The sequence below is a fragment of the Protopterus annectens genome, chromosome 6.part0, assembly GCF_019279795.1.
Source record: "Protopterus annectens isolate FY-2018-M chromosome 6.part0, PAN1.0, whole genome shotgun sequence".
Taxonomy (NCBI): Eukaryota; Metazoa; Chordata; order Ceratodontiformes; family Protopteridae; genus Protopterus; species Protopterus annectens.
This window is the reverse complement of record NC_056737.1, coordinates 875635160-875653554: the sequence shown is the minus strand read 5'-3', so window position 1 is coordinate 875653554 and position 18395 is coordinate 875635160. Positions and strand designations below refer to the sequence as shown.

The 18395-nt window shown below is 41.3% G+C and overlaps 1 protein-coding gene across 5 annotated transcripts in view; it reads left to right on the top strand.

The window, feature by feature from the left end:
- Positions 1-18395, top strand: part of PPP2R5C (protein phosphatase 2 regulatory subunit B'gamma) — a 2766797-nt gene that overhangs the window by 2609537 nt on the left and 138865 nt on the right. The gene's annotated exons all lie outside the window — the stretch shown is intronic.

Genomic DNA, 18395 nt, shown 5'->3' with positions numbered 1-18395 from the left:
CTCAGCCTCCACCCTTTCTATTTCTTAAGCTGTAGTACTCTCCCACAGTAGGAATACTGTGACATGAGAATGTAAGGACATGGAATAGTTGTGTAAAATCTTACCATAACCATAGATGTCTATCTCTTCCATGTTGCAGTATTCCTTCCCTCCCACCTATTCCCCTGCATTACCTTCAACCTATGGGGCATCAAAGAGCACTACCTAGACTATGGTCTCTGTGGGCAGTCATTAGTATTTTACCAGTCTGGGCGACATCATTTGGCATTACCTAGACTACTGCCCACGCGGGCAGTTAGTTTTGAGGTCTGTGTATGCAGACACCACATTTAAGGCCCCTGGTTTATGGCCCTGTGTGTGACGTCCCACGCACCAGCAGCAACCAGGCTTAAGTTTTTGTATAGGAGCCGACGTTGGGGTCACCTGAGGCAGAAGATCCCACAGTAAGAATACTGCAACATAGAAGAGAAGGAGATCTATGGTTATGAATCACAGACCTAAAGCAGATGCCCTATGCTGACCGCCTTAAAAAACTCCAGCTATACTCTGTCGCATGTCGTCTACTCAGAGGCAATCTCTGCTTAACATACAAGGCCATGTCAAACCCAGAGCTGTTGGACATGCTACACTTAAAGAAATCCCAATCCCTCAGAGCCGCATGCTGCAGGGATCTAAACCTTGTCATCACAATAAACAAAACATGCTGGAGGGATAGGTTCCTGACCCAGAGACTCCCCAGATTCTGGAATAGACTGACCATACATGTCAAGCAGAGCGCCTCCTTGGCCCTCTTCAAAAGGAACCTTGACGATTGGATGGGAGAAAGGAAATTTACCCCGAGGATCACGTCAGTCACCCTGCTAGACAGTGGTCCAGGGAAGTGAATAGTGTGGGAAGAAATAGCCATGGAATTGTTATGGCTAGGCTTGTATAGGCCCTAGGGTCGATAGCCTAGTACCAACCTATGATAAGATTTTACACAACTATTCTTTCCTATTAGGAGGGTTAAACTTTGTTATTTGATGATTTACGGTTATGTATGTTTGTATTAAGTTAGCAGGTTATGAGGTGTGGTTTGTTTTTTTCTTGAGTTTTTATTAACAAAAAAGTCTTGTAAAATGTGATGTAGATTCCAGTGCTGATAAGAAAAGCTGTGTAAAGGATTAACTTGCCAAACATTAATGGGTGACTGTATCACAAAAGGTGGACAAAGACATTTAAAAAAGCTGCCATATATAATAGGTTGGAATAATGGCTTCTTATCATAATGGCAACTCTTTCCATATTATCTTTGAATTGAATATTAAGGGACTCCGGTATAGACAAAAAGGAAAATATATTTGGAAATGTAGTGTAAATAACAATGCTACAGAAGACACATTTGGAAAGAACTATGCATGCGAGTTTGATAAAGAAAGGATTTCTGTGTGGATATCCTGCAAAATATAAGGGAAAAATGGGATAAGAGTACTTATATTAATTGCTAGAGGAGATACAGTAGTGATAGAAGAGGAGAAAAAAGATAATAGCAGGTTTGTACTATTAAGGGCCTCCTGGCAAGGGATGAGGATTACACTGGACTGCTGTTTTGGAGCTTAAAAAAATGGGAGAAATAGTCCACCTTCAGCAGGGAAGGTTACTTGTTGGGGACTGGAATTTGATTTGCAACAATGAGGATATATCTTGGGGCATAGAGGGGAAAATACAACAAAAGAGAGTAGATTTCTGAAGAAACATATTAAAATATTTGGTATGAAAGACGTGATTTTCCCCAAGGTACAATACCTGGGCGAGACTTGAAAGAAATTATATTTCATAGGAAGATGTGTGTAGATCAATGTGTGTGTATATAACTTTAAGAAGCTATCCAAGGGCTTGCATAAGTGCATAAATACTGAGCACGTGCAAGCTAGACTGCCATTTTGTAGTAAACTGTTGTGATGTAAGCATGTATGTATGTATGTAAGGTCTGTGTGTTAACTAGTTCATTCGTATTTTATGATGCTGCTATCCATCCTGATGTGTTTCTATGTATTAAAACATCTAAACAAAAACCCCAGCCTTCTTGTTATATGTGTTAGAGACGAGCGAGCGACATGGTGTCAGAAGCGGCATAGCTAAAGGGCATGGAGTCAGAACTGGCATATCCAAAGGGCGTGAAGTTAGAGGCGACATGGCTAAAACGATTCAGGGCACTTGCTTAGAGCTGGAGGAATTTAAATGAGCAGATCATCCTTAAAATGTGTAAACTTCGCAAAACAGGTCAGAAATGAATTTCAGATATTAAAACTTCCTCAGCACCATTTATTCAATTCTTGTCCCTGTATATGAAATGAGGTATACAGAAAGCTCTAAATGATTTTCGCATAAGCCAATATGTATGATATTAATAAAAATTTTCAAATTACTACGGAAAATGTTTGAAATAAAGTCCGAACTGCATAAAACGAGTAAAATAAGGGGAAGCAACCACATTTTCGCAAAGCATGTATTTTTTGTATTAAACAAAGATATCCGAGTTATCAGAAGTGTATAAAGTGTTTGCATGTAGGAGAGCTCCCACTCCAGCCTGGAACCTTAACTTTGTATTGGAAAAACTCACTCTTCCCCCCCTTTGAGCCAGCTGCAACAGCAGAGTTGCAATTCCTTTCTTGGAAAACAGCCTTCCTTCTAGCTATCACTTCAGCAAGAAGAGTTTCTGAATTACAGACCCTCATGTCAGTGGAACCCTTCATTATCTTCCATGCGGACAGGGTTTCCCTCAGGACTAATCCTTCCTTTATGCCCAAGGTGGTGTCTAGTGTGGCCCTAAATCAGTCCATTCATTTGCCTACTTTTTTTCCCTAATCCACAAAACAAAGGGGGAACAAATGCAGCACTCTCTGGATGTGCACAGACAGCTTAGATTTTATTTGGACAGGACAAAGCCTCTCAGAAAATCTGAACAGCTGCTAGTTGGCTTTGCTGCAGTTGGCAGAGGGGAAGGCCATTTCAAAGCAAACCATTTCCAAATGGATAGCCCATTGCATTAATTTCTGCTACAAGCACCATGGAAAACCTACCAAACAGGGGATAAGATCACATTCCACCAGGGCTACATCTACCTCTGCAGCTTTTCTCAGAGGAGTCCCTACCACGGGCATCCTAGAAGCTGCTAATTGGAGCTCTGTACATACCTTCACCAAGCATTACCACATGCCTATCTTTTCTAAATCCAGAGCTGAATTTGCCACTGCAGTTTTGCAGGGCTTAATAGCTGGCCCTAATGCTCTTTAACTTCCTCCTCCTCCCTTTCTTAGCTTTGGGAATCAATCCAAATGTGATGACTGCAACAATGAAACATGAAGAACGTAGTACAGTTGTGTACACTTACCATAAATGTAGATGTTTGAGTGTATTCACTGTTGCAGTCCTGGTTACCCTCCCTCCAGCCCCCTGACTTCTCTTGGCTCTACCTTTTCTTCTTGTTTGGTATATTTATTTTTTCTGGTGTATTTGCTTTTTGATGGTGGTGTACCATACCATATAATTGCTTCCTCTTGTGGGGGCACCTGACATCTGGGGCAGGAAAAAGTGATGTAATGGCATTGGCTGCATGTTTTATACCCCTGATGACCTGACGTCATGGAAGAAGAGACAGCATCCGATGCAGAAATCCAAAGACTCTGCTGTTTAGGCCGGCTGAGGGCTACCTGCAGGCAGATAACCCAAATGTGATGACTGCAACAGTGAATACACTCGAACATCTACATTTATGGTAAGTGTACACAACTCTACTGTAATTACATTTTTGTGAATACTGCCAGACCTGTTGAATCAAGAGAGCACTTAATTAGAACCTGTCAGACAAAGTGAAGTAGGCCAAAAGATCACAAAAAGGAAGATATCATGCCGTGATCTAAAGAAATTCCGGAACAGATGAGAAACAAAGTAATTGACATCTAGCAGTCTGGAAAAGGTTACAAAGCCATTTCTAAAGCTTTGGGACTCCAGCGAAGCACGATGAGAGCCATTATCTACAAATGGAGAAAACATGGAACAGTGATGAACCTTCCCAGGAGTGGCCGGCTTACAAAAATTACCCCAAGAGTGCAGCGACGACGCATCCAAGAGGTCACAAAAGAACCCAGAACAACATCTAGAGAACTGCAGGCCGCACTTGCCTCAGTTAAGGTCAGTGTTCATGACTCAACCTTAAGAAAGAGACTGGGCAAAAATGGCATGCATTGCAGAGTTCCAAGGCGAAAACCACTGCTGACCAAAAAGAACATAAAGGCTCATCTCACTTTTGCCACAAAAACATCTTGATGATCCCAAGACGTTTGGGAAGATATTCTGTGGACTTAGTAAACAAAAGTTGAACTTTTTGGGAGGTGTGCATCCCCTTACATCTGGCTTAAAAGTAGCACAGCATTTCAGAAAAAGAGCATCATGCCAACAGTCAAACATGGTGGTGGTACTGTGATGGTCTGGGGCTGCTTTGCTGCTTCTGGACCTGGACAGCTTGCTGTGATTGATGGAACCATGAATTCTGTTCTCTACCAAAAAATCCTGAAGGGGAATGTGTGGCCATCAGTTTGTGACCTCAAGCTGAAGTGCACCTGGGTTCTGCAGCAGGACAATGATTCAAAACACAGCAGTAAGTCCACCTCTGAACTGCTTAAAAAAAAAAACAAAATTAAGGTTTTGGAGTGGCCTAGCCAAATTCTGGACTTGAATCCAATTGAGATGCTGTAGTATGACTTTAAAAAGGCCGTTCATGCTCGGAAACCCTCCAATATGGCTGAATTAAAAAATTCTGCAAAGAATAGTGGGCCAAAATTCCTCAACAGCGATGTGAAAGACTCCTTGCCAGTTATCGCAAATGCTTGATTGCAGTTATTGCTGCTAAGGGTGGTGCAACCAGTTAGTAGGTTTAGGGGGCAATTACTTTTTCACATAGGGCCATGTAGGTTTGGATATTTTTTTTCCCCTTAATAAATAAAGTCATGACTTAAAAACTGCATTTAGTCTTTACTTGGGTAATCTTTGTCAAAAATGTATATTTGTTTGATGATCTGAAACATTTAAAACATGCAAAAAAATAAGAAATCAGGAAGGGGCAAATACTTTTCCATTGCACTATATGTATGGCTTCCAAATATGCAAAGTCCAGAAGGTTTAGGATTTTTGTTTGGAAGTGTTTGCATAAGTATTTTTATGCCCCAGGCAAACTCCACAAATAATTTTTCCTCAGGTAGATTTGCAAATATTGGAGGTGTGATGGGGAAGGAAAAGGTAATTGGGAACATATGTTTTGTGAGTTTAATGAGTTGGCAGGCTTTATAAATTCCATACAGACTACTCTGTTAGCAATACTGAGTGAGCAAATGGGTGTAACTAGGTATATGATTTTTTTTTTTTTTTTGAGCAGTGATAGAGGATCTGAATTGACTAGACATAGTAAGGCCTTGTTAAGTTTATTTCTGGTGGCTGCCAAAAAAAGCAATTACTAGAAAATGGAAATCAAAATCTAAACCAGCTGTACTTGAAGTAGTGAATATTGTAACAGAGCTAAAGGAATAGGAAGTGGGATCTTTAGAAAAGGTTAGTAGTAAATTACGTAGGGAAAAAAAAAGAAACTGAGAACAATACATGCAGAAGAACATTTTGGAGAAAAAATAAGGGTTAAGATAAGGTAGGAATTGAATAATCTGTTATGTTTAAATTGTATAATGCATCACGTGAATTATAATGTTTATAAATGTGAATTTGTTAGTGCGGTTCGATTGCTTGCATAGAATTGTAAGTTTGCCTAGTTTGTTCCAGTGATCAGATTTGCTGATCCCTGGGCTTTGTCTTGGTTCCTGTGTTTCTCCATTTTCCTTGTTTGGTCAAGGGGTAGTTTCTTTACTCACTAGTGGGAGTAGGGAGTACTGAGCTGCCTGTTTGTCCTCAGAGGAGTGGTTTAAGGCAGTAACTTGTAGTTTATTGGCCATTTTGGGTCATTTCCTGTCTTTTCCAGCCCCTGCTATAAAGCACGCTTTGGCAGGCTTTTCTGGCTATAGAGAACTCAGCACAGCTCCTCGTGGTGTCCAGCAGAGTTCCTAGAGCAGCAGAGACCAGAAAAGACAAACTTTCCAGATTCTAAGGTTTTTTTTCTGCATTTTCGACTTTTTAAGCCTTTCGATTGCTATTTCTTCCTGTTTTATTCTGTTATTACCTGGTTTTACTGTTTTAATAGCTTGAATTGTTTGTTGCACTTGCTTGTTTAAGTTTTGCTTAAAAGTTAAACAACAGTCTAATACACTCAAGTGTACTAGCTTTTGATAGCAATTAGTCGAAAAACACAGCATTTATTGTATTTTCTGCCTTTCTGAAAAAACTTGAAAAAACAAAAAATACTCTTGTTTTCCATACTTTCCTAATAGTTTGTTCCAGTGATCAGATTTGCTGATCCCTGGGCTTTGTCTTGGTTCCTGTGTTTCTCCATTTTCCTTGTTTGGTCAAGGGGTAGTTTCTTTACTCACTAGTGGGAGTAGGGAGTACTGAGCTGCCTGTTTGTCCTCAGAGGAGTGGTTTAAGGCAGTAACTTGTAGTTTATTGGCCATTTTGGGTCATTTCCTGTCTTTTCCAGCCCCTGCTATAAAGCACGCTTTGGCGGGCTTTTCTGGCTATAGAGAACTCAGCACAGCTCCTCGTGGTGTCCAGCAGAGTTCCTAGAGCAGCAGAGACCAGAAAAGACAAACTTTCCAGATTCTAAGTATTTTCTTCTGCATTTTCGACTTTTTAAGCCTTTCGATTGCTATTTCTGGCTGTTTTATTCTGTTATTACCTGTTTTTACTGTTTTTAATAGCTTGAATTGTTTGTTGCACTTGCTTGTTTAAGTTTTGCTTAAAAGTTAAACAACAGTCTAATACACTCAAGTGTACTAGCTTTTGATAGCAATTAGTCGAAAAACACAGCATTTATTGTATTTTCTGCCTTTCTGAAAAAAAACTTGAAAAAACAAAAAATACTCTTGTTTTCCATACTTTCCTAATAGTTTGTTCCAGTGATCAGATTTGCTGATCCCTGGGCTTTGTCTTGGTTCCTGTGTTTCTCCATTTTCCTTGTTTGGTCAAGGGGTAGTTTCTTTACTCACTAGTGGGAGTAGGGAGTACTGAGCTGCCTGTTTGTCCTCAGAGGAGTGGTTTAAGGCAGTAACTTGTAGTTTATTGGCCATTTTGGGTCATTTCCTGTCTTTTCCAGCCCCTGCTATAAAGCACGCTTTAGCGCGGAGTTGCCACTGTTGCACACTAGGGCAGCACCGGTTAAGCAGGTTTAAACTATTCGGGCTACCTTAAGTCCACTCTTCAAAATTTCCCTTAAAACTACCTTCCTCGAACTATACTACTGATCTAATCAGCGTATCCTATAACTAAAAAGATCATCTCTACTTGACTCCAAGTAGACTATTCTCTATCTGTTAAACCTAGCACTTGCTCCTACAGTACTTATTACCTTGATACGGCACTCTTATAGATAGCACCCCTAAAAGGCACTACCCCATTACTCGGTCACCCACGTCCCCGGAATCTCTTTTAAAGTTTTTGTCTAGTCCTTCTAGCATGTCGAGGGATCAGTTGCTAGTGTCCTCTCCTGCTCAGCTGGTGAACCTGGGAATATTGAGGCAATGTTACAATTGCCTCATGTACACAGACAACCCTCTCCTCCTCCCACAAAACACAAATATATGCGAGAGATGCAACTATATGGCCAAACTGGAGGCGGAGCTCTCTCAACATAGGACTGGCAAGACCAGTCAGGAGGAGAAGGTTACCACACACACTATAGACCCAGTCTCACATAGTACCATCACAACCTCAAATCATACACATAAACACACAAAGACATACTCGAGGCTCTGATCAAAATCTACCAAAACAGCAGAGGCCACCAAAGCAGACACCCAAACAACCACCACCTCAGAACACAACACCTGCAACACATAGACCTCACAGTCAGAGTGTCAAACAGTCACAGCCCTTAAGGCCAAACACAATGCCAGACACACTAGTCATTGGTGACTCCATAGTCAGACACACTGACGTCCCGCTCACCAGACTGAGTAAGGAGAAGGTCACAGTAAGCTGCCTGTCGGGCGCTAGAATCCGCCACATAACGCAAGCACTCAGGTCTCTCAACAGCAGGTACAAATACGACTCAGTCATTGTCCACGCTGGTGTAAACGACCTGAGACATACCTCCTTGGACTACATGAAAAGAGACATTGAGGATCTCTCTGATTATGTAGCCCAGGCAGGTATGACCCTGACCTTGAGCAGTATCCTACCTTCACCAAGAATGATGCCACAATACAGAGATAAGATGATCAGCTTTAACAATTGGCTTAAACTCTGGTGTCATTCAAAGGGGATCCAATGTCTGTCTGCCTGGGATGACATGCTGGACAAGCCACGCTGCTTCGCAAGGGACGGCTTGCACCTGTCACCCCTGGGATTCCGGATATTGGCAAAGGCTCTTGCCACCCCATAGTGCCTTTTTAGGCAAGGCTCAAATTCTAAACCTACCACCCTAGAACACAAAAAGGAAAAAACTAAGGGTAATGCTGCTCAATGCCAGAAGTCTAAATCTCAAAATGCACGCACTCGAGGCCCTTCTCAGTATGGAGAACATCGATGTCTGTGCTGTGACAGAAACCTGGTTCAAGGCTCCTGAGAGCACCCCAGCACTATCAGGTTTTACCTCATATCATGCGTTCCGCCCCAAAATCCGGACAATACCAAGAAAGGAGGGGGTATCCATATTCATCAAGGACACCCACACCTCAAGACTGGTGGCAACGCACGATGCATCGGAGACCATCCAGGTGCAATTAACCATAGGCAAGACTGCTCTGCAAATTGTAGCATGTTACAGGCCACCCTCACAAACTCAGGAACCTCACATGGCCTTCCTGAAAACACTAGAGGGATAAATGTATCACCAAACACCATCATACTAGGTGACTTCAATTACCCTAATATAGACTGGGAACACTACTCAAGCCCAAACACCCTAGCCCAAAAGTTCCTGGAATTCATAAACTCAAATGCCATGGAACAACTAGTCACCATCCCCACAAGAGGAGAAAACATACTTGATCTCATCATCACGAACATGGGAGCACAATGCTCAACACCGGAAGTATACCCCTCACTGGTGAGATCAGATCACAAACTAATCTCGCTGGAGGTCCTCATCCCACCCCCACCTGAAATAAAAAAGACCACAGTAAAGAACTTCTCGAAAGCCGACTTCACACTTCTAAAGACTAGTGTGGTCTCCTTTAAGGCCCCGAGCCGGAGGAAAACAATACTCAAGCCGCTGAATCACTTACAAATGCCTTCTACCAGCACCTGCAGGACTGCATGGATAAGGCAATCCCAAGCAAAACAAAGACTCTTTGTACCAAAGGCAAGCGTCCAGTCTGGTGGACCCCAGCCATAAACAAACTCTACAACAAAAGGAGGAAGCTACTACAAGATAGAGCAAAATCCTTAAAAGGTAAGACACCCTTGATCACTATAAGTAAAAACTAAGAGCTCTCATAAAATCATCCAAAGCAAATTTTGAGAGAAAAATAGCTAAAGACTCAAAAGACAATCATAAGGCCTTCTTTAGCTATGTTAGAAACCTGGGAGGGAACTCCCAGATATGCTCAGAACTAGTTCAAAATGATGTGAAGATTACTGATCCTTCAGACATTGCCAACATACTGGCTGACAGGTTCAGTGCAAACTTCTCCCCCCCCCCTCCCCGCCAAAAGGAGAGATATCTATACCAAGCGATTGCAGCCCCCTAAGCATCTCCAACGCCCAAGTGAGAACTGCTCTCTCCAAAGCAAAAAAACACAGCATCCATGGGACCTGATGGTGTCCCCGGCTGTGTGCTCCACGAACTCAACGAGGAATTAAACCCACAACTAGGACAGCTGTTTAATCATAGTCTTACCTCTGGATACGCACCCAGGAGTGGCGCACTGCAACTGTGGTCCCACTTCACAAAGGCGGTGCCTCCACCGACCCTGGAAATTACCGGCCCATTAGCTTGACAAGCCTTATCTGCAAAGCCATGGAGAGGATCATAATGGACCTCATAAATAAAGACATAGGGAATTTGCAGACTTTGGATCCATCCCAGTTTGGCTTTGTCAAAGGCAGATCATGCCTTCTAAACTTGGTTGACTTTTTCAAACAGTCACCAAAGCCATTGATGAGGGAAAGGCAGTCCATACAGCCTACCTCGATCTGGCAAAGGCCTTCGATACAATACCCCACTCGGGTATCATTGAAAAACTCATCAGCTTAAATGTTAACCCATACATCACAAGATGGGTTGCAAACTGGCTGAGTGACAGAACCCACAGGGTCAGAGTTGCTGGCGCCATGTCAGACTCAAAGCCTGTCACAGGTGGTGTACCACAGGGCTCAGTCCTGGGCCCACTCTTGTTTGGCATCTACTTTTCCGAAGTACAAGCAAACACAGGAGGGTTATGGCTGACAAAGTTTGCAGATGACTGCAAACTGGGCCATAGTAGAAAACACATCTGACACAGATGTCCTTCAGAAGGGTCTCACAGAAACGGATAACTGGTGCCAGAGCCATGGCCTAAAGTTAAATGCCAAAAAATGCATAGTCATACCCTTCGGGAAAAACAAGGTTACCCCTAGCTACCAAATAGGTGGCAATCCACTGAGCACAGAAGAAGTTATCAGGGACCTGGGGACCCAGGTTGACAGTAGTCTGTCATTCGACACCCATGTAGCTAAAGTAGTTAGGAAGACCTTCTACATTGCCCACCTTATCATGAAGGGATTCTCATCTAGATCAAGGGAGGTCATAGTCTCCCTATACTCATCACTCATCAGACCAGTGATTGAGTACAATGCCCCATTCAGAATGTATCTGACCCGACACTTGCAGCAGCTGGAGAGGCCACAAAAGTTCCTCACCAAAAGGATAAAGGGTCTCAAACATCTGTCCTATGCTGCCCGACTGAAAGAACTCCAGCTCTACTCAGTCGCCTACCGCTTGCTCAGAGGTGACCTTTGCCTAACATACAAGGCCATGTCAAACCCAGATTTGATGAATATGCTTCACCTCAAAAAATCTAGATCCATCAGAGCCACAAGGGCGGGAGACTTAAACCTCGACACAGCTATTAATAGGACGTGCTGGAGGGATAGATTCATCACCCAAAGACTCCCTATGCTGTGGAACAAAATCCCGGTATATGTGAGGCAGAGCACCTCGCTGGCCTTGTTCAAGAGAAATCTTGACCAATGGATGGGAGATCGCAGATATACCCCAGGGATTACCACAGTGTCACTGCTCGACAGAGGCACAGCAAAATAATGGGTATAGTTCCCCATACTAAAGGGGTGGCGTAAGCCACAAAACTATGGGCTAGGCTTGTAAATGCCCTCGGGCAGATAGCCTAGTATGAACCTATGAACCTATAAGAAGTGCTAATTCAATAAAGATGCTTAAACACAACTTGTAGGAGAGGAACCCTGACACCTTAATTCTTGCCTCTGACACTTCATATATTCTCCTAATTAACTTTGTTATTCTTTCAGGGAACATAAATGCTACCATTGTCCTAATCATAAAATCCCAGCTGACTCTTACTGACTGCTTCTTCTGCATCAAGACCTAGCACCACATAGTCATTTTGTTACACTGTTTCCCTTTTGATCATCATGGTTCTGTTACTGTTGTCAGATGTTTGCCTCTCTTCCACAAACCACAGTGAGCCATATCTATCAATTTTGACAACACCCTTGCCTTTAGTTTAGTTGGTATAGACAAAACACCTTATAATTATGGTTTAAAACTGAAATTGGTTTATGTGAAGCTGGGTTTGAAGAGTGTCTGCCTTCTTTGGGTAATACAGCCACCATAGCTGCCTTCCAAAATGCTATTAGTGTCCATCGTTTTAAGATGCTGCTAAACAAAGCTTTTTAGATTTTTATCACGTTCTTCCATCCTAATTTCCACAGTAATACCATGTTCTTGGTGGCTTCCATGTTGATTTGATTGTACACCACTATTTTAGATCATCCCTTCCTATCTTAGCTATTTATTCTTGAAACTCATCTTCCTCTAACCTTGGCATACCCAAGACTTATTTCCATTTGTGCAATTTCTTGGTTTCTCCAATCCTCTGCTTTTATATATGTTTTCATAGAAATTTTGAAATATCTTTATACGATCTTTGGTTGTTTTTTTCCCCATAGGCTTCCTAAACTTGGCAACAACCTCTAGTACTTTCTGTTTAATTTGTTGTGTTAAGAACTTTTGAGCTCCTGGGTTAACAAAAATACTTGTTTAACAATAGCCTTTATGAACTCATGCATATTATCCAAATATTCCCTCATTTTCCTTTTAGTACTTAGCAATTGCTCCTCCTCTTATTCTAAGATTTCCCTTCTGCAGTACTTTGACTACTCTTGTAAATAATTTCTTTTACTACTTTCCCATTTCTCTTTTTCTCTTATTTCTGTCATATTTTATTTGCATTTTCATTTTATCCAACTCCCTAACACTGCATTCTGGAAATGTATGTCTTCCATAATAACTCTTGTATCATTTCCTCTACTGATTCTTAAATCCCTCTATTTTAACAAATAAACCTGCATCTTAGTCTTTATTGGTGTGTAATCTGAAATAATTATTGGATATGTTTCAAAGCTTTCATTTAAATACCCATGCTTCTATGAAATGTAATTTCTATCCAGTGTAGCCCAACTGTTGTACACAGGGAAATCGTATGTAAATTATGTCTTAACTCTTGCTAGTAAATTTACATATCCCATTCCAAATAGTTTAATATATGTGTTTTTTTTTTTTCCAGAAATCTACCTTCTGATGTCTTTTCTATTCTAGGTCCTCCTGAAACATTATTTCTGCCTAATTTTTTTAAGTTCCATAGTAGTAGTTTGGGTGGAATATCAATGTAAGTGTAATCCTCCTTCCCCACCATTAACCATTTACAGTAAATCTACCATCTTTTTTTCCCTCTTATGTCATTATTGGAGCCCCTTTTGCAATCAGTGCTGTCTCCCCTTTTCTTTTATCCCTGATACTGTGCTGAAAGTCTATACTGTAGTCCTGCCAAATTCATGTTCATCTCTGTCCAAGTGTCTCCTATAACATTGCTGTTTGCACCCCACACTTCTTAGTATAATTCAGTACGGTTTTCTTTTGGTTTGTTTATGCAGTGTCATTGACATTGCATGATACAGTTGATAAGAAACTCTTACTTTCACGTGTTCTTCATGAAAGTTCTTTTGAATATTTGTTTCCATCTTGCAAGTAATCACACATTCATGCTTTGCTGGCTGACCTTATGTAAAGTTGCTGGTTTTCATTTCTTTTTGAAACCATGTCACATTTTCCCAGACTTTTTGCTTCAATAAAACACTCAATAAAATCCATCTTTGGAGACTGAGGCCATGATCTGGATTAGTGCGTGTATGTTTGTGAAGCATTACATCCTTCACATTAGCTCCAGATATGTGATAGGCTTTACTAGGGCAATTGTCCTTGCTCTCTTCATCTGGTCTTTTGCCCCCATCCAAATTAAGTAACCACTGCTGTATTGAAGGGTGAAGACTTTTTTGATCTCCAGTCTGTGGAAGTTTTTGTTATAAAGCAACCTACCATACATAGCTCCAAGTCATTTACCTGAACTGAAATTAGAAGACTGACTCCGCTGGAGAGGTTTTGCAAAATATTTAACATACAGATCACTGCAGCAGTAGCCTAAGCTGTTTGGGTCTTACCATTAGACACCGGCCAGCTTTCAAAGCTTTAGGGTGCCTTCCAAGCACTATGTCAGCAGCACCATATAAAGATAGAGTGCAAATCTCCCCAGAGGTTTCTGTCCCCCCCCCAAAGAGTGCTCCTTCAGCGGGCCCTGTGGAACTGTCGGTCAGCTAGCTATTCTTCAAGGCTGGGTAGACTAGACCCCTGATGTGGAAAACTTTCCACTATAGTGTTCTGAGGAAAACATGTACTTCTCTGACTGAATGATGGTGTTTTGCTTGGAAACATTTTCTTTTAGAATTGTCATTGTATTTCTAAGGGAGTGTTTTATGTAAATGCTTATGTGAACATTTTGTGTCGAAAATTTTAACGATTCATTGTCTTACGCTGAATATTCATAAATTCCTTTAGGTTTATTGGTAAGTACTAGGTTAACTTCTCTTGCAGGCCATTTTAAATCTAGCCAGTTTCCATTTTGGTGATGGAATTAACCTTCCCTGTTTGGTGGGTCAACACTCTGGGGCGTATTGTCAGTATGGTAATTCTCAGGGGTAAACTACTTCCTATAGAATACGATAATGCAGTTTTGTCCTTTAGTCTGTATCCCTGATTCTTTCACCACTTATTAGTTTGGGACATACTTTCCTGCATGATGGCAAAGTCATTTGGGGATTCAGTAATTGTTCCTAGCTTGTAGTCATCTGCAAACTTACTCAGGCAGAGCCCTTTGGTATTGGCTTTTACTTCAGAGAAGTAGATGCCATTCAGGAGAGGTCTCTGCACTGAACACTGTGGGACTGCACTGGTGACTGGTCTCTCTGCAGAGGTAGTTTTCCCCTATTTTGATCTTCTGCATCCTATTTGTGACCCATTTGACAACTCAGCAGGTGACGTAGGGTTTTATTCCCAGTTTATTTAGCTTGTTTCCTAAGCCCGAGTGGGGGATTGTGTCAGAAGCCTTGGCCTATTCAAGGTATGCGGTGTGTACCATTTTATCTTCATCCTTGCTTTGATGACCTTTTCAAAGAGGTTCACCAGGTTAAATAAGCATGACCTATCCTTGGAGAATCCAAACTGAGACAGGTCCAGTGTTTAGAGGTTCCCTATGCCCTTATCGAGTAGTTCCATGACAAGTCTTTTCTTGGCTTTGCATAAGAGGCTGGTGAGAGTTGTGGGTCTGTAATAATCTAGGTCAATGGAAGGTCCTCCATTTTGTCAGGAAATGACTGTAACTGGTCTACATTCACTTGGTACAAAACCTGGAGGCCGAGGTTGAACAGTGTTGTTGGGGCGGGGGTCTAAACATTGCTTTGGGCAATTTAAGATGCATTCAGGGATGTTATCAGGACCCACTGATGCAGTATTTTTTAGCTTTTGATAGTGCTTTCAGGACTTGGTCTTGTGTGGTAGCTAGAGGTATATCTTGTGGGATATATGGAGGGGAGAAGATGGGTAGAAGATTAGTTATATCTTCAGCCTCAGTGTAAGGTAATGTTATTCACAGTCAGCTCAGCCGTTGCTTCGTTGTGCTTCTGATATGAACATAACTTTAAAAGGTTTTGTAATCGTTTCAGGCTTGGGTGGCTGTTTTCACCTCAAGCATGGCTGTAGAGGATTTTAAGCAGCCCCTGAGTTTTTGTTTCATTGAGGAGAGTTGTATCATTCTGGGAAATACTCTTCTTCTGATCAAAATCCCCTTCTTTTTATTGTAAAGCTTGTTGAATTTATGGTTCCATCAAGGAGGGTATGTGAGGTTTGCCTATGTTTGCTGCTACTGAGTACAGCTGCATCTGTTTACAAAGCTGGTATAGTGTAGTGGTGTATTTTTCCATGTATTCAGAGGAGTTAACTGTGTTTGCTGGGAATTTGAAGCTTGCCAATATTATCACTTCTTAAGAGTAGGTACTTTGTCTTAAAGAAATTTCTGAAGATGCCTTGGGTGGAATGGTTCTCTGGTTTCAGTTATATTTCAAAGGAGTCATCTTTATAGTCAGACCTAACCAGTGACAAAGATGTACAAGGGATGGTACAAGGTGCACCCATATTAGTAGAACAAGATCCAAGATGTTTTTCCCTCTAGTGGGTAGTCTAATTGTTCCAGGAGCTAGCTGGTGACAAAGTCCAGGAATGTCTGCGCTTGTGCTTGACTGGTGGTGCAGGTTTCCCAGTCTGCAGTTGGATAGTTTAGATCACCTAGGAAAATGGTATAGGGTTTAATACTGAGTTGTTCTAGTTCCTGTAAATAGGAGTTATGGCTTTCTTGGGTTATAGAGGGAGTACTATAGCTAACTGATTTATGGTACAGGACCATTCTGATGGCAATTTGGACATGAAGAAGTTTTAGTGCATCGTGCTGCTTTACTAGACTTGATGCGAGTCTCTCCTGCATAAAGATTGAGACACCTCCACATTTTCTCTCCCCTAAACAGTAGCTGGACTAAACATGTGGAAGGCGGTATAGGCCTAGACAGCCAGAGTGCTCTCTGTCATTTTAAACCATGTCTCAATCGCTATAACTATGTCTGCATCCTCTGTGGTGAGTAGAGCTTGTTACGTGTTAGCATTGCCTAAAAAAAAAGGCACTATAGGGTTGACAATATCCTTACCAATAATGAAAACCCTAGGAGGTACAGCTGCAGGCCATCCATGGCAAAGCAACATGGTCTGTTGATCATATCCTACCATAATGACAAATAGTAGACATCATTTGAATGACACCAGAAACTTACCAGTTATTGAAGTCATTTTTGCTCATATTATGACGTCATCCTTGGAGATGGTAGAATACTGCTCAGTGCTAGGCTTATACCTGTGTGGGACATGCAGTTTGAAAGTTTCATCATGTAGTCCACTGAAGTACATCTCAAGTGATTGAGTCCCATATGTGCTATGATGGAATCATATCAGTACTTGTTGTTCAAGGGCCTTAGTGCATGTGTGATCTGACTGATCCTGGCACCAGACAAGCAACTAACTGTCATTCTTTCCTTGCTTATCCTGGTAAGAGGTACATGTGTATGTCTTACACTGGAGTAATGTATCACTAGAATGTTTGATAAGGTAGATGTCTGCCTTATGGGCTCAGTATCTCTGCCTTTTGGGACTTGTGCTGTGTGAGTTGGTAAGCTTAACTTGCCGAGTATGCTTTGTGCCTGTGAGTTTTCGAGGTCTTTGAAGTTTAGTCAAGTTAATCTTTAGAACATATGATGGATTGTGTGCATTGTGATTGCTTTGGTGAGATTTTCACTTTCATGGACATTTTACATTATACATGTCCATCTCTCACTCACTGTGTTACGCTGTTTGAGTAGTAGATGATCATCACACAGTAGGAAAGAATTGTTACACTGACTCAAGACACCCGTTTCCCTCAGGCTGGCTACAGAAGTTGTGGGGAAGTGGTTGTTAATCATTTCAACAGGATTTTGTTTGCCACCTCCCTTAGTTTCTAAGCTATGGTAATCTACCCAAATAGCTTAAGGTACTGCAACAGTGATCTGTATGTTGAGCATAGTGTAGTTGTGTAAGTAAACATATCATTAGATGTTCTAATAGATCACTGTTGCAGTAGCTGCCCCTCTCATTGCTCCCCTTTATTTTTTTTTCCTTTAATATTACCAGGACATAGATGTATATATCATTTTGTATATAGTTTACCTGTGGGTTTTCTAGTGTTGTTCTTTCAGGGCCCTTGTCTCCTTTCTTAGGTACAAAATGCTGTGAGGATGTTTGTGCTCTGTCTTTATATGGAGCTCCTCTCTGGTTCCTGACAGTGTGTGTGGAAGGCAACTTTAAACTTTTAAAGCTACTCTTTGATAAGGGGGAGGACCTACATAACTTGGGCTTATGCATCAGTGATGTTAGAACATCTGCTGTTATACTAAGTTTACTTACACAACTCTACTTTCTGGTTGGTGCTTCTTTCTTCCTGCTGCACTTTGGTTAGGCATTGGAAGGGGAAAATCAATTCTTTTGTTTGTGCCCCCTTCATTGATGTCAACTAGAATTGCAGCCAAGAAGAGTGTATAAACAGTGACAGAAGAGCTTTGTATTCATGGAGAATGCCTTCTGATGTTGTGAAGAGCTCATAATTGAATATCCTCCTTTTTGCAGTCCATGAAGATATGAAGTTACTGTGGATAGATGTGTGTGTGTGTAACATAACTTTTCAGGCTAGTGTCTTTCTTCTTTTTTTTCACATAATGTCTTTTCCTTTGTCATTTTAACCAATTCAAACATGTTCTCCTTTTTTAAAAATGTTGAAGTAGTTACAGTGAGAACCTGTCTTCAAGTGCTCCCATAAGCCATTTTATTGCAGCACCATTAGAGAAGGGTGACAACTCTGATAGACATGTAAAAATGCTAGGCTTTTCTTGGGTCCTAGCACATGTACTGGCTGATGAAGACATTTCAAGGTGTTGCAGTTATGACATGTCGTTAGTTTGATATTGTATTTGTTATGTAGTTGAATCATTTTAAATTGTCATGTTATGTTTTTGTACTACAGAAAAATAAGTCATTAATTGCACAACTGCCAGTAATTGTATTCACTTATCTGTTTTTATGATTATTTAACATATTGTGGCTTTAACGCTGTTAA